This window comes from Prionailurus viverrinus, chromosome A3 (genome assembly GCF_022837055.1).
Source record: "Prionailurus viverrinus isolate Anna chromosome A3, UM_Priviv_1.0, whole genome shotgun sequence".
NCBI lineage: Eukaryota > Metazoa > Chordata > Mammalia > Carnivora > Felidae > Prionailurus > Prionailurus viverrinus.
The window spans coordinates 38,507,967-38,520,226 of NC_062563.1; positions in this window are offsets into that span (position 1 = coordinate 38,507,967).

The following is a 12,260-nucleotide window of genomic DNA, read 5'->3' on the forward strand; positions in this document are numbered from 1 at the left end:
TTATTCTCTAACTTCACTAAATTTTAAAGATAAATAAAATCGTAAAAGTGCTTATTAGGTGGTATAAATGACAGCACAAATCATTCATCAACCCAACCTAATAGTTTCCTAATCTCGTCTCAATTTTAGAAGCTGCTACGTATCTTTTTCAGGATGTGGCCATCCTCAGTTACAGCTATTTGACTCTCAGGTGATGGGTAGTTGCACGATGCAAGGTCTCCTGACAGTTTCCTTATTAAATCGAGAGCAGCCAGGTCCCTGGAGGTCAAGGCTTTGCTGCAGCCCGGGACAGCTGGGTGTGCACCTTGATGCTGGTGTTACGCACTGCCCTGGACTCGAAGAATTGACACCTCAGCTCCCACATGAAACACCCTGTCACCAGCACCTGCCGCCCCTGTTCCGTGGCTAGACCGCAGCAGGACAGGACTGGAGCAGTACCCACTGTGGTGCGGTTTCTGTGGATCGCTGTGTGGGAATACTGCATAGAAAGAACAGTGTCTGTAAAGCTGCACAGAGAGCTTGACAGGAGTAGCTACCTCGTCACACCCATCTGAAAGCGTTGAAAAGCAAATGTTTCATTTATTATTTTTGTAAATAATGTTTCATAAGCAAAAATATTTCGTAAGCTGAAATGTTTCTTCAAATTACTTTTATACACCTAGCCAGTTAGCTGGAGAAAAACAGATTTTTAAAAAATGAGTATCTTCCGTCTTTAATGCTAAATTCTTCACATGGACCCACATTGTCCTTCTCGAATCTAATATACTTTTCTACTATTTTCTGGATAACAGTTGAACTTCAGCTCACATTATTAGTGGGGAAGGTTCTTTGTTACACTTGGCTATTGATTCATTTAAAAATAATTGTTTTAATGAGCATCTACTCTTGCCAGGCCTGGTGCTAGGTCATGCAGATGAGGAGTGAATGCAATAGACATAGCACCTGCTCACAGTGCCGTGAATGGAGATGGGAATTTCTGCAGTGGAAAAGGAAACACATTTCCTCTTCACTGGGGCCTCACAAACAGGGTGAATAATGAAGAGTAAGAATTGGGGAAAGGAGGCAGGCACCTGAACTCACAGGGTTCAGGGGGAGGACTCTCACTAATTCATGGAGCACTGATGAGGTTCCAACAGCAGAGCTGACTGATCAGATTTGTGTTATTTAAAAAATCACTGGTGATGGGGCACCAGGGTGGCTCAGTTGGTTAAGTGTCTGACTCTTGATTTCCGCTCAGGTCACAGTCTCACGGTTCATGGATTTGAGCGCTGAGTCAGGCTCTGTGCTCACAGTGTGGAGCTTGCCTAGGATTCTCTCTCTCTCTCTCTCTCTCTGCCTCTCCATGTGCTCCCTATCTTTCTCTCAAAAAAAAAAAATAAGCTTAAAAAAAAATCACAGATGCAAGTTGGAAGAGTGCAACCAATGCCAGCTACATCTGGTTTTCCAATAGTCATAGGATTAAAATGTAATAAAATGCAATCAACACCAAAACTCGACTGGAAATGATATAATTCCCAATAATTAGGAAATGACAAACAAGAGACAATTCTGGTCCCTAGAGAGCCAGGTAACAGAGTTCACCAAGGGTTTAATGTGGAATCATACCAGTACTATCCCAATTTTCCTTTTTTAACCAGAAGATAATTTAAAGGAAAAGATGGATCCCATTTGTACAGATGTGGCCCATTATCCTCCCTGCGACCCCAAAGCTTGCCTACTGTCATCCTCAGCCTCTGCCTGTGTCCTGTAATACATGACATTTATCCTGTGCATGTTCTCACAGATGCTAGGCTATGGGTTTTTGTTGATGAATCAAATGACCATGATATTTATTAGCTGAGGTTTACCCCACTGCAAGTTTCTGATTCCTCGGGTCTTAAACTTAAATGCCTTTATTTCCAATTCAATAACTCAGCCAGTTGTCACATTTCTCTCTTTTAGATTGGTGAGTATTCTTGATAAAGGATCTCAGAAGACATGGAGCTCAGGATACCTGAATTATTACACATCAAGCTTCTAATCGGGGAGTGCTACCTAGTGGGTTGGAAATAATGTGCTTTTATCACACAGCTGGCAGATGAAATACTGTGCTTGTTTTATAACAAATGTCATACTTAAAACTGGAGGCATTTGCAGCTCTGAGGGTTAATAGTTTCTATTCGTTTACCTAAACACAGGTGTCCGTTTCACATGCTCCTCTTTAATACGGAAGTCTACCAAAAGCGCCGTATCGCTAAATCAACCACAACTGGAAAGCTGGGGTGAACAAACATACTTTGGGAATGTAGTGTTTATTCCCATTTTCATTTTACAAGGTTTAGGAGAGATGAAAACAGTGTAAACATGAAGGGCACAGAGTAACCACTGAGGTCCCTCCTGTTTTCCTCCAACTGGAATTTCTAATAAAAGTGTATTTGAGTGTGAGCCCGGCACGGCCTTGGCAGGGCGCCCAGCGTCACAGTTGCTGTGGTGTTAGAAGGCGCTCAGAGAGGTGGCAGGTGGTGGGGTGGAGACCGAAGGTGGTGCCCAAGGCAAAGGAGAAGAGCCCTGGGGGCAAGGCTGGCTGCATAATTAGTGGACTCAGAGCAAAATGAAATGCAGGGGATCCCTTATTCAAAACTTATAAAGAATCTCAGAGAGTGATGGCAGAACATTAAATCAAGCATGGACCCCTTCTAAACATGGGGTTCTGTGTGACAGAACACAGAAGTGCAGGTCAGGGATCTGTGCAGGGTTTGATTGAGGCCCCTGAGAACGCCCATGGGGAGAGGAAATTTACAATAGGCTTCTTTAAACAGCCTGGGCAGCTGCAAAGCCTTTGTGTATTTTTTTCTTACTTTTCTTTTCTGGACAGGGAGGCAGAGATCAGGAATACGTTAAAATATAAACAGGGTTATGGTCTAAAAGCTATTTATTCCTTGTAAAGTTAGAAAAGACTCAGCCAAATGGCTAAAACTAACCCAGCTGGGGGTGGGGGGGAGGAAAAGGTTGTAAACTACAGATTTCCTACTGACACCAGGAAAGGGGATAAGACTTCTCTAGAAACAGCTGGTTGCCATGGTAAAATGGCAGAGAGAGCTTGCTTCAGTTTCTGTCTTCTGATTAGGAAACACAAAACCGAGCAGAGGGGCTCAGAGAGAACTTCAAGCAAAATAGCTGCACTTAGACCTCATGTAAAGCAGCAAGAGGTGATGTCAGAGAAGTGGTTAGCTGAGGTGACAGGGTTGGCTCACCCCAGTGCCTGGTGGAGGGAGCAAGCAAGAATGCAAAGCTCCCAGGAATGGTTGAAACTTGGAGTGGGATTGTAATCACTGCTTATTGAGCATGGATCCTATCTCCAGAGCTGTGCCAGGCAGCTTCTATACATCGTTTCATTTAATGTGTATATTCCTCAGAGCATGCTAGCATGACATGTATTACCATCACCATTTTGCAGAGGGAGAAACAGAGATGGAGAAGGTCACACAACTTGGCCAAAGTTGTATTGCTACTAAGTGGCGGGCTATAGCCCTGACTTTTGACAGGATGTGGCCTGTTTAAAAAAGAAATGAGCGGGGTGCCTGGGTAGCTTAGTCTGTTGAGCGTTCAACTTCAGCCCAGGTCATGATCTCGCGGTTTATGAGTTCAAGCCCTGCGTCGGGCTCTGTGCTGACAGCTCAGAGCCTGGAGCCCGCTTCGTATTCTGTGTCTCCCTCTCTGCCCCTCCCTACTTGTGCTCTGTCTCTGTCTCTCTCTCTGTCTCTCTGTCTCTCTCTCTCTCTCTCTTTCTCTCTCAAAAATAAATAAACATTTAAAAAATTTAAAAAAAGAAAAAGAAAAAAGAAATGAGCAACTGGCACCAAGATGGGGACCTGTTGTAGAAATTGTGAACTTTGTAGCAATAATGTGAGTGTAATAAACTAGGAGAAGGTTAAAAGTTTAATTGGATATAATGGTTTGACCTTAATTGGTAGGACTTAAATGTTGTTTGGGGGGTTTCTGGGTGGCACAGTCAGTTGAAGGCCCAACTTCAGCTCAGCTCATGATCTCACCACTCATGAGTTCAAGCCCCACATCAGGCTCTCTGCTGTCAGCATGGAGGCTGCTTCAGATCTTCTGTCTCCCTCTCTGTTCTTCTCCTGCTGGCACTCTCTCAAAAACAGATAAACATTAAATATTGTTTGAAATTATGTTTATGTTTCTATCTATTAGAGATGAGTTTTCTAAGTATTTGGTCAAGGTTCAGATCGTTTTTTTTTTTTAATCAGAAGAGAAACTGTTTACTTTTGAACAATAGAAAAGCACACGCTCCATCTAATATAGCAACTTAAACAGATATTAAAGACATGCCATACTTAAGAGTTTTGTAGGCTAAGTGGCACATACTAAATGTTCAATAAATACCTGATGAATGAACAATCACAAAATGGGGAAGGAAGAAGTATAAAGGTGCATGTAGTAAGAAGACAGAAATTTTCCTGTTTCTGTCAAAATTGTTAATATTTAACGTCAATGCCAATTTGCACTTCTAAGCAGGTTGCTGTATATTAAGTAAGGGTTATAAACTTTTGTTCGACTGTATGTCCTCTAAACATATATTTATCAAACTACCAGTGTCATGGACTTGCATTTTATGGTAGAAAGAAATTTGGCCAACCTGAACACTCATTGCAACCTCTTCATTTCTAGGAATAATTTCACATTGGCTAAGAATTCTATGTGGCAACAGCAGAATTTCTCTTACTAAACTCTGGTTACTCTCCTATCTCAGAAGTAAGCCAAGGGAGATAGGTATTCATTCTCCCTCATTATAGATCATCCAGGGGCCCTAGAACACCACAGAGGGAGGCAAAGTGGGTCTTTACAATGTTCCTCTCTTCTCCCTGCCCCATTTTATCTTTGGACTTGTGATGGGAACCCATCACAATGGCTACCCAACTCCCCTTAGGATGGTTGGAAAGGAGCGGGCACAGTACCTGGTCCATGGCCCATGCCCAACAAATGTTTAATACTCTCCTTTACAGCCATGGCCCATACCCTGGCCCCTGTATCCACCATCTCCCTATCCATAATCAAAATTTATGTCTTATTTCCTTGGGAGTGTGTTCTCAGGCAGCTGTCATAGCTGAAAAAGAATGTGTCAAGCTAATTCCTACTGAAGTGTTAATTGTTGACAATAGCATAATGTGTCACCTGTTCAGAAATATTTGCATTTTGTAGAGGGTCTTAGAAAACAGCCACCTCTTACCTAGCACATAACCCAGTGACTGTTTCATGAGCAATATTTAATGAATTGTTTGAACGAAACTCACCAAAGGAATGAACCTCTAATAGTAGGCCTTTAGGTACCCATACAAGCCAGTAGGGAAGATGTTCTTGAACAAAAACATTTTCCAAATGTCCCTCAAACCCCACATAGAGCCAACTTCAATTCTGACTCTCCACATTAATCACAAAATCTCTGCCCACATGTGAATGGAATTCCTTTCAACAAAATTTAACATAAATCCTTTTCTACAATGCTCCATGGAGAATTGGCAGAGTCCATTGTTTTCCTTCACACAAAAACTTTTCATATATTTGATGATTATAGTACTGGGGGGGTAACAGAAATTGATTTATTATCCAAGTGAAGTACTTACCCACCAGAGTTCTTCTATGAGCTATACGGAACAATCCAAATATATAAACCTAATATTGTTTCGAATTAACTTGTAGTGCATATTTACTTGCTTATGCTTTTCCACTAATTAGCTAGTACTAATTATACAAAAACAAAACAAGAAAAAACCAAAAATGTCCAATCTTCATTATGGGGATATGTTTCAAGAAAAACATGGATGCTTAGATTTGGGTTTTTTTTTCCAGTTCAGTGAAATATGAAAAATTGTACTGGATATGGATCCCAAAGAGTCGCTTTCCAGTTCCAGAATATCTCAGTTGTATGACCTGGGTCAGTGAATTTAACCTTCTTTAGCCCTTGATTTTCTGTTGGCAGATGGGGGGACTTCATTATTTAATGTTACATAGTGTCTTCTCTAGGCCACGTACTTGTCAGAGTGCTTCACAAATGTGAATTTATTTAATCCTCATGGCAACCTCAGAGTCCAGCACTATCAGCACTTATTTTACAGATGAGGAAACTGGGGAAGAGAAAGATTAAACAATGTGCCCAAGATCATACAGCTGGCATGTAATAGTCAGGACTTGAACCTGGGCAGTCTGGCTCCAGAGTCTGGGGTCTAACTACTTCTTTCACATCAGCCTGCCCTCACAAACTGGAATCTCAGGTCATGCTGTAGGAGGGGGCTTTAGGAATAACTTGGTCCATATCCTTAGCCAATGCTTAACTTGCACAGGAAATGTGATCTTCTTGACACACAGAGGCCTTGAACTACCCACAAAGCAGGAGGATGGTCTTTGTTAGGTGCTTATGAGCATTTGGGTTCCCCTGGAAGTAGTCGTGAGATAAGAATGCAGTTTATTCAAGAAGTGATCACAAGAAGATCCCTGGGAGAGCAGAGGAGTAGGGAAGTAATTCAGGGAAAGGATGGAAGTCTGTAACGTGTATGTTTATGAGAAGGTTACCACTTGGCAATGGTGGCTTGAACCCACTGCAAACCTCTGGGACACGGTAGACATGGCAGAGAATGGTCTCAACTGAAGGGCATATGCAGCTATCAACTCCCTTCGCTCATCATTTGAGGGTACTTCTAGGGGAATTAGCTCCCTGGTAGTGTGAGCCCATGCTGGACATGGGTCCCATAATGTTGCTATGGACAGAGAAAACTTTCAGGCACAGACAGAGGTGCTGAAGCAGGAGGGACAGCAAACACCCAGGGCACAGGGAAGAACACTGACAGCATATACAACAAGGTGCAAGGTGCAAATACCAAATTATAAACATCTCCACCACCTAAGAAGAGTCATGCAGTCTTCTGTGTGCTGTCAGCCCTCCAATATGGAGGCATTCTCTCTTCCTGGACTTTCACTGCTGTCTGTTATTAGCATCATGCCCATCTCAAAGCATGACAAGAAAAAGAAAAAATAGTTTCAAGGATTCATCATTTCATCCTACAAGTTTTTACTGAGCACCTCTCTGAAGCAGGAACTCTTTTAGACACTGGGGATACAACAGTTTAATATATATATATATATATATATATATATATATATACACACACACACACACACACACACACACACACATATATGTATATGTGTATATATATATGTATATGTGTATATATATATGTGTGTGTGTGTGTGTATATATATATATAGGCCAAGGTCCTTGCCCACATGGCACCTGCACTCTGGTAAAGGAGAAAAAATATATATACAATAAAACCTTGGGTTGTGAGTAACTTCTTCTGCAAGTGTTCTGTAAGATGAGCAAACATTTCTAACAAATTTTAACTTGATAAACAAGCAGTGTCTTACAATACAAGTAGTATGTGTCACCAAATGCCACAGGATCACAACTGAGCCAATGGTTCTTCTCTTTCTCTGTCTCTCTCAGTGTAGGATCGCGGGTGATAGTCTCCCATGCTGGGATGCTTGGTCTCAGGCGTGATGTTTGGCAGAAATCAGTGCTTTTTCAGAACATTAGAAGGTGCACAAAACTGGCAGTACTGTATTTTTTGTCACCTCGAAGCACCTATGGACAGTCCTTTGCTTTTCCATACAAGAGTAAGTTAAGAATGCTTTGCTTCGGGGCACCTGGGTGGCTCAGTCGGTTGAGCTTCCGACTTCGGCTCAGGTCATGATCTCGCGGTCTGTGGGTTCGAGCCCCGTGTCGGGCTCTGTGTTGACAGCTCGGAGCCTGGAGCCTGCTTTGGATTCTGTGTCTCCCTCTCTCTCTGCCCCTCCCCTGCTCATGCTCTGTCTCTCTCTCTCTCTGTCAAAAATAAATAAGCATTAAAAAAAAAAGAATGCTTTGCTTCATTCTAGGTCAGGCTGTCTGCAGATATAGACCCTTTCTTCTGCTACCTTATTGCCAGTTACATCAAATACAGTATATGACAAGAATTTAGGAATACTGAACTGTAGTCAACATCTGTGCAAGCATATACAATGGCCCCCATGCAGAAAAAGGTTGAAAAGAAAGGTGATAAGAAGGAGATCAATACAGTGGAAGTTAAGAAGGAAGTCATCAGGAAGTACAAACGAGGTATGCAAGTAGCCGAAATTGCAAGATTTTATAAGAAGTCTGCATCTGCATCTAGTCTGCAGAGGAGGAGGAGAAAAAGGTGGAGGAATCCCTCACTTCAAATGAGATTAGGGAGATGTGTAAAACGTGGGAAAGAGTGCAAAATTTTTTAGAAAAGCACCACCCGAATAAGGCTGTAGCAGTGTGAGCGATGAATCTGTTTAATGACAACCCAATGTCACATTTCTGCAAAATCCTCAAAAGGAGGCAAAAGCAAGTGTCAGTGGATAGGTTCCTTGTTAAAGCTGCAAGAAAAGAAAAAAATTCCATTGAGCCAATAGACACCCATGATTCCATTAGTGAGAGTGAAATTTGTCCTACACAATAACCCTCCTCTCTCATGTCTCCTTCACACCAGCCACAAAGGTTTTCAAAGATAAGTGCAAGTTAATTTGTGTATTTTTATTTATATTTTGTATTTTCTTTATTATTTTGTATTTTATTACAGAATTGTCATCATTTTTATCTGAATATGTTTGGGTTGTGGAACGAATCATCTGAGTTTCCATTATTTCTTATGGGGAAATTCGCTTGGATATACAAATGCTTTGGATTACAAGCATGTTTCCTGAACAAATTATGCTTGCAAACCAAGGTTTTACTGTAATTGATATGTGAACTGTATTATATATCAGAAGTTTGGAGCTATGGGAAGTAAAAAGGCAGAATAAGGGGATTAGCAAGTACCGTGGAGTTGATGCACTTTTAAATGTAATGGTCAGGGAAAGTCTCATCTAGGAGATGGCAGTTGAGTAGGGGTTGAAGGGGGTGACAGAGATAGTCATGATCATATCTGGGATATGGTGGGGTTGGGAGGGAGCAAGAAGAGCAATCCAGCAAGGGGAACAGCTGACACTTGGACGTGGATTGAGGGCCAGGGGGGAGGAGGCTGGCTCTGTGGCTGCATGGAGATAATCAAGTGAGAGATGGTAGGAGATGGGATCAGAGAGATGAACCCAGGTCAGGCCCTCAGGCACTAGGGACATTATAAGCACAGAGAGAAAATGTGTGTCACTGGGGAGCAGTATGGTAGGATTTCAATAAGATGATCCAGTCTGCTGTGTTGAGAACAGACTGTGGGGGGCAGAAGAGAAAGCAGATGGGTAGTTCAGAGGCTGCTGTGATAATTCAAGTGAGAAATGAATGAAGAAGCTGGACCAGGTCCTAGCTGTGGAGATAGTGGACAGAATCTGCCTATATTTTGCTTATAAATGGGATTTCCAGAGAGGCTAGATACGGGAGAGGAGAGAATCATAGTGTCATAGAATATAAAGTCTCTGGAGAGGTACTGTAGTCCCAGACTCCCATATTCTCAGAAATTCAGAGAGCTAGATTTGCTTACCCTGCAGGAGGTAGACACACAGATGAGCTGGGAGTAGATGCCAGGACCTCCAGCTTCAGTTTCAGGACCCCAAATGATGCCTTCCAGTGATGGCAGCAGTTTTTCAGGCCAGCCAGGCCCTCTGGGAGACACCATCAGTAAATGACCTGGAAGATATATGCACCTCTTGTGGGCCCCACTCTCACTGCAACTGGCCTGTTCTCTCTTGACAGCAGAGACATTTTTCTTGGGAGAGGTATCCAGTCCAACTAATGATGATGTTCTCATGGAAGGCATGCACAACAGACCTCCCTTTTAATTTAAGGATAAATAGTAACCTCTTGGTAAAATCTTGGAGTCTTCTCATAATAATAATGGTATATATACTGCTGGGAACATCCTTGCCACAATGAGTAATGCGTTCTGTTCTCCTTCTTTTGGTTATCACTCTGACATTTCTCACAAATGCACCTTTCACTCTCCCAATAACATCTATAGAGCTATTTGCCTGTCAACAGCAGAACCCTGTTGGGTAAACTCAAAACCCTGAAGAAGCAAAAACTTGGTTTCCCATGCTTCCTACTATCTATTTTGTATCAGTAGGGACCCTCTGCCAATAATACCTCTATTTATATACTAGAAAAGAAACTTCATAACAAATACATAAAGAGTGATTTTCCACTCATATGTGGCTGAATTAAGGACACTGGCTCTGGAATGTAGCCAAAGTAATTTGGAAGAAAGGCCATTTTGTCTCCCCCATTCCCTGGCACTGCTATGCATCCCTTCTCTCCTGTGTTTATACATATGTAATTGATGGAAGCACCCATTCATCAAATGTAACTTACATTTGTGTACAGAGTACAACATGTACAGTCGTTTTACATAATATTTAGGTTATTGGTTAGATTTTTCTTCAATCTAGTAAAAGAATCAGTTTTCATCCTCTGAGCATATATCCATCAGCAAGCAGGAGAAGCCTCCAGAAGCCTGCTGAGAGACAGGAAGGAGTCTGCCTTGACGCAAAGCCAACTTTGTTCATTCCATAAAGCTGCTCATTCAGCTTTCACGGTGACTAATATAAGGCCCATCTATGCCAAGTATTATTTTGAATGTCACATTTTATTCCAAAGACTAAGTTCAAGCTCTCTCTCTCCCAACACTGATAACAGAAAAACAAACTTGGTCTCACAGATTTTTCTAATTATTCTCTCCTGTTGTTGACTCTAGTTCTGACATCCTTGTCATCACGCTCTTTTCCAGAAGCTAAGAAGTAACCAGTGTCTTTTTCAAGCTATGAGATACCAAGTCCGATGTTTCTGAAGTCTGAAGTCACATTTTTCTTCTTAAAACACAAATGATAAGCTTCCAGCCTTATCTTCTGCCCTTCACTCAAGACCTACAGAAGGGGTTCAAGGAAGATTAGGCATCTCACATTTACCTCTGCCGATGATGGATGCTCTTAGGATCAAGTAATGGCTCCTCTACTTGAGTAATTCTCTATTAGGAGAGAGAAAACCCAGAGAGATTCAGAGAGGATGTGTTAGAAAATGGGAGGTCTGCCAAGTCTCAACACAAAAAGTGATTTTGATGAGAAGAGTTTATGAATATGTGGGGGCAGAATCTGGATTTGAAAGTGACATGTTTACTGGGAGATGAGATGCTCATGCCTGCTTAAATACTTTGGTGCAGTTATTAATAATCCCCAAACATAACAAACTCACAAGGCATATGTTTCAGTTACAGTGAAACTAAGTCACTGCATCATCAGGCAGGATAACATGCAAGGCTTATCCTGAGCCGCCCGGCATTGTCAGTAAGCAGCCAACTTCAGATACGGGTGAGCAGTGGTGCTGCTTCAGTTCCCGGGCACCAAAACACAGGAACCTGGCACAGATGGAAGGAAATAAATGAGATCAGAGCCCAGGTGGGATAGTCATTCTGTTGGGCAGCAGGGTGGGCCCCAGAAGAAAGCATGTGACATAAATTTTGCCGAGTCCCAGCAGAGATGGGCTGTGTTGCACTAAATGCTTCCAATAAGACAAATTCATGATTCAAGAATGGGGAACGAGAGAGGATTTCAAGATGTTCGTTGTGGATCGGTGGCATCTAAGTGAGTTATTCCACCTTCCTTTGCTCTGGCTTCACACATTGCTCACTCTTCCCCACCCCTGTCCCCCCATTAGTAACCTGATTTTGGCTCTGCCTCTTTTTCTTCAGAAAGTCAGTTTAAAAGTAAGGAAGTTATCTGGAAAACAGTGGCAAATTCAACCATCACCACTTTAAGTGGCATGCTAAAAGGCAATTTCTTTTGGGCAGAAGGGTCTAGGCACTAATGATGACCTCTGACTCTAGGTCCTTGCTACACAAAATGTGGGCCATCGACCAGCATAATCACAGTCCCTGGGAGCTTATTAGAAATGCAGGATCTCGGGTCCACCCCAGACATTCTGGGTCAGAATCTGCATTTTAACAAGATCCCCAGGGGATTCATGGGTAAGTTAAGACTAAGAAGCAGTGTTCTATTTTACTTAGGATCATTGGGTTCCAGGAAAATATCTTTAGAAACATGATGTTGAAAATGCAGAAAACAAACTTTTTATAGTTGATCTTTTGACCTTGGGGGACAGATACCTGCTTATTTCTGTTATTCCACAAAATGGCTCTCGCAGGAATCTTTTGAATACAGAGGTCAGGAAGAAAAATAATGGAAGAATGAACAAAAAAGAGTATGAACAGAAGAATGAT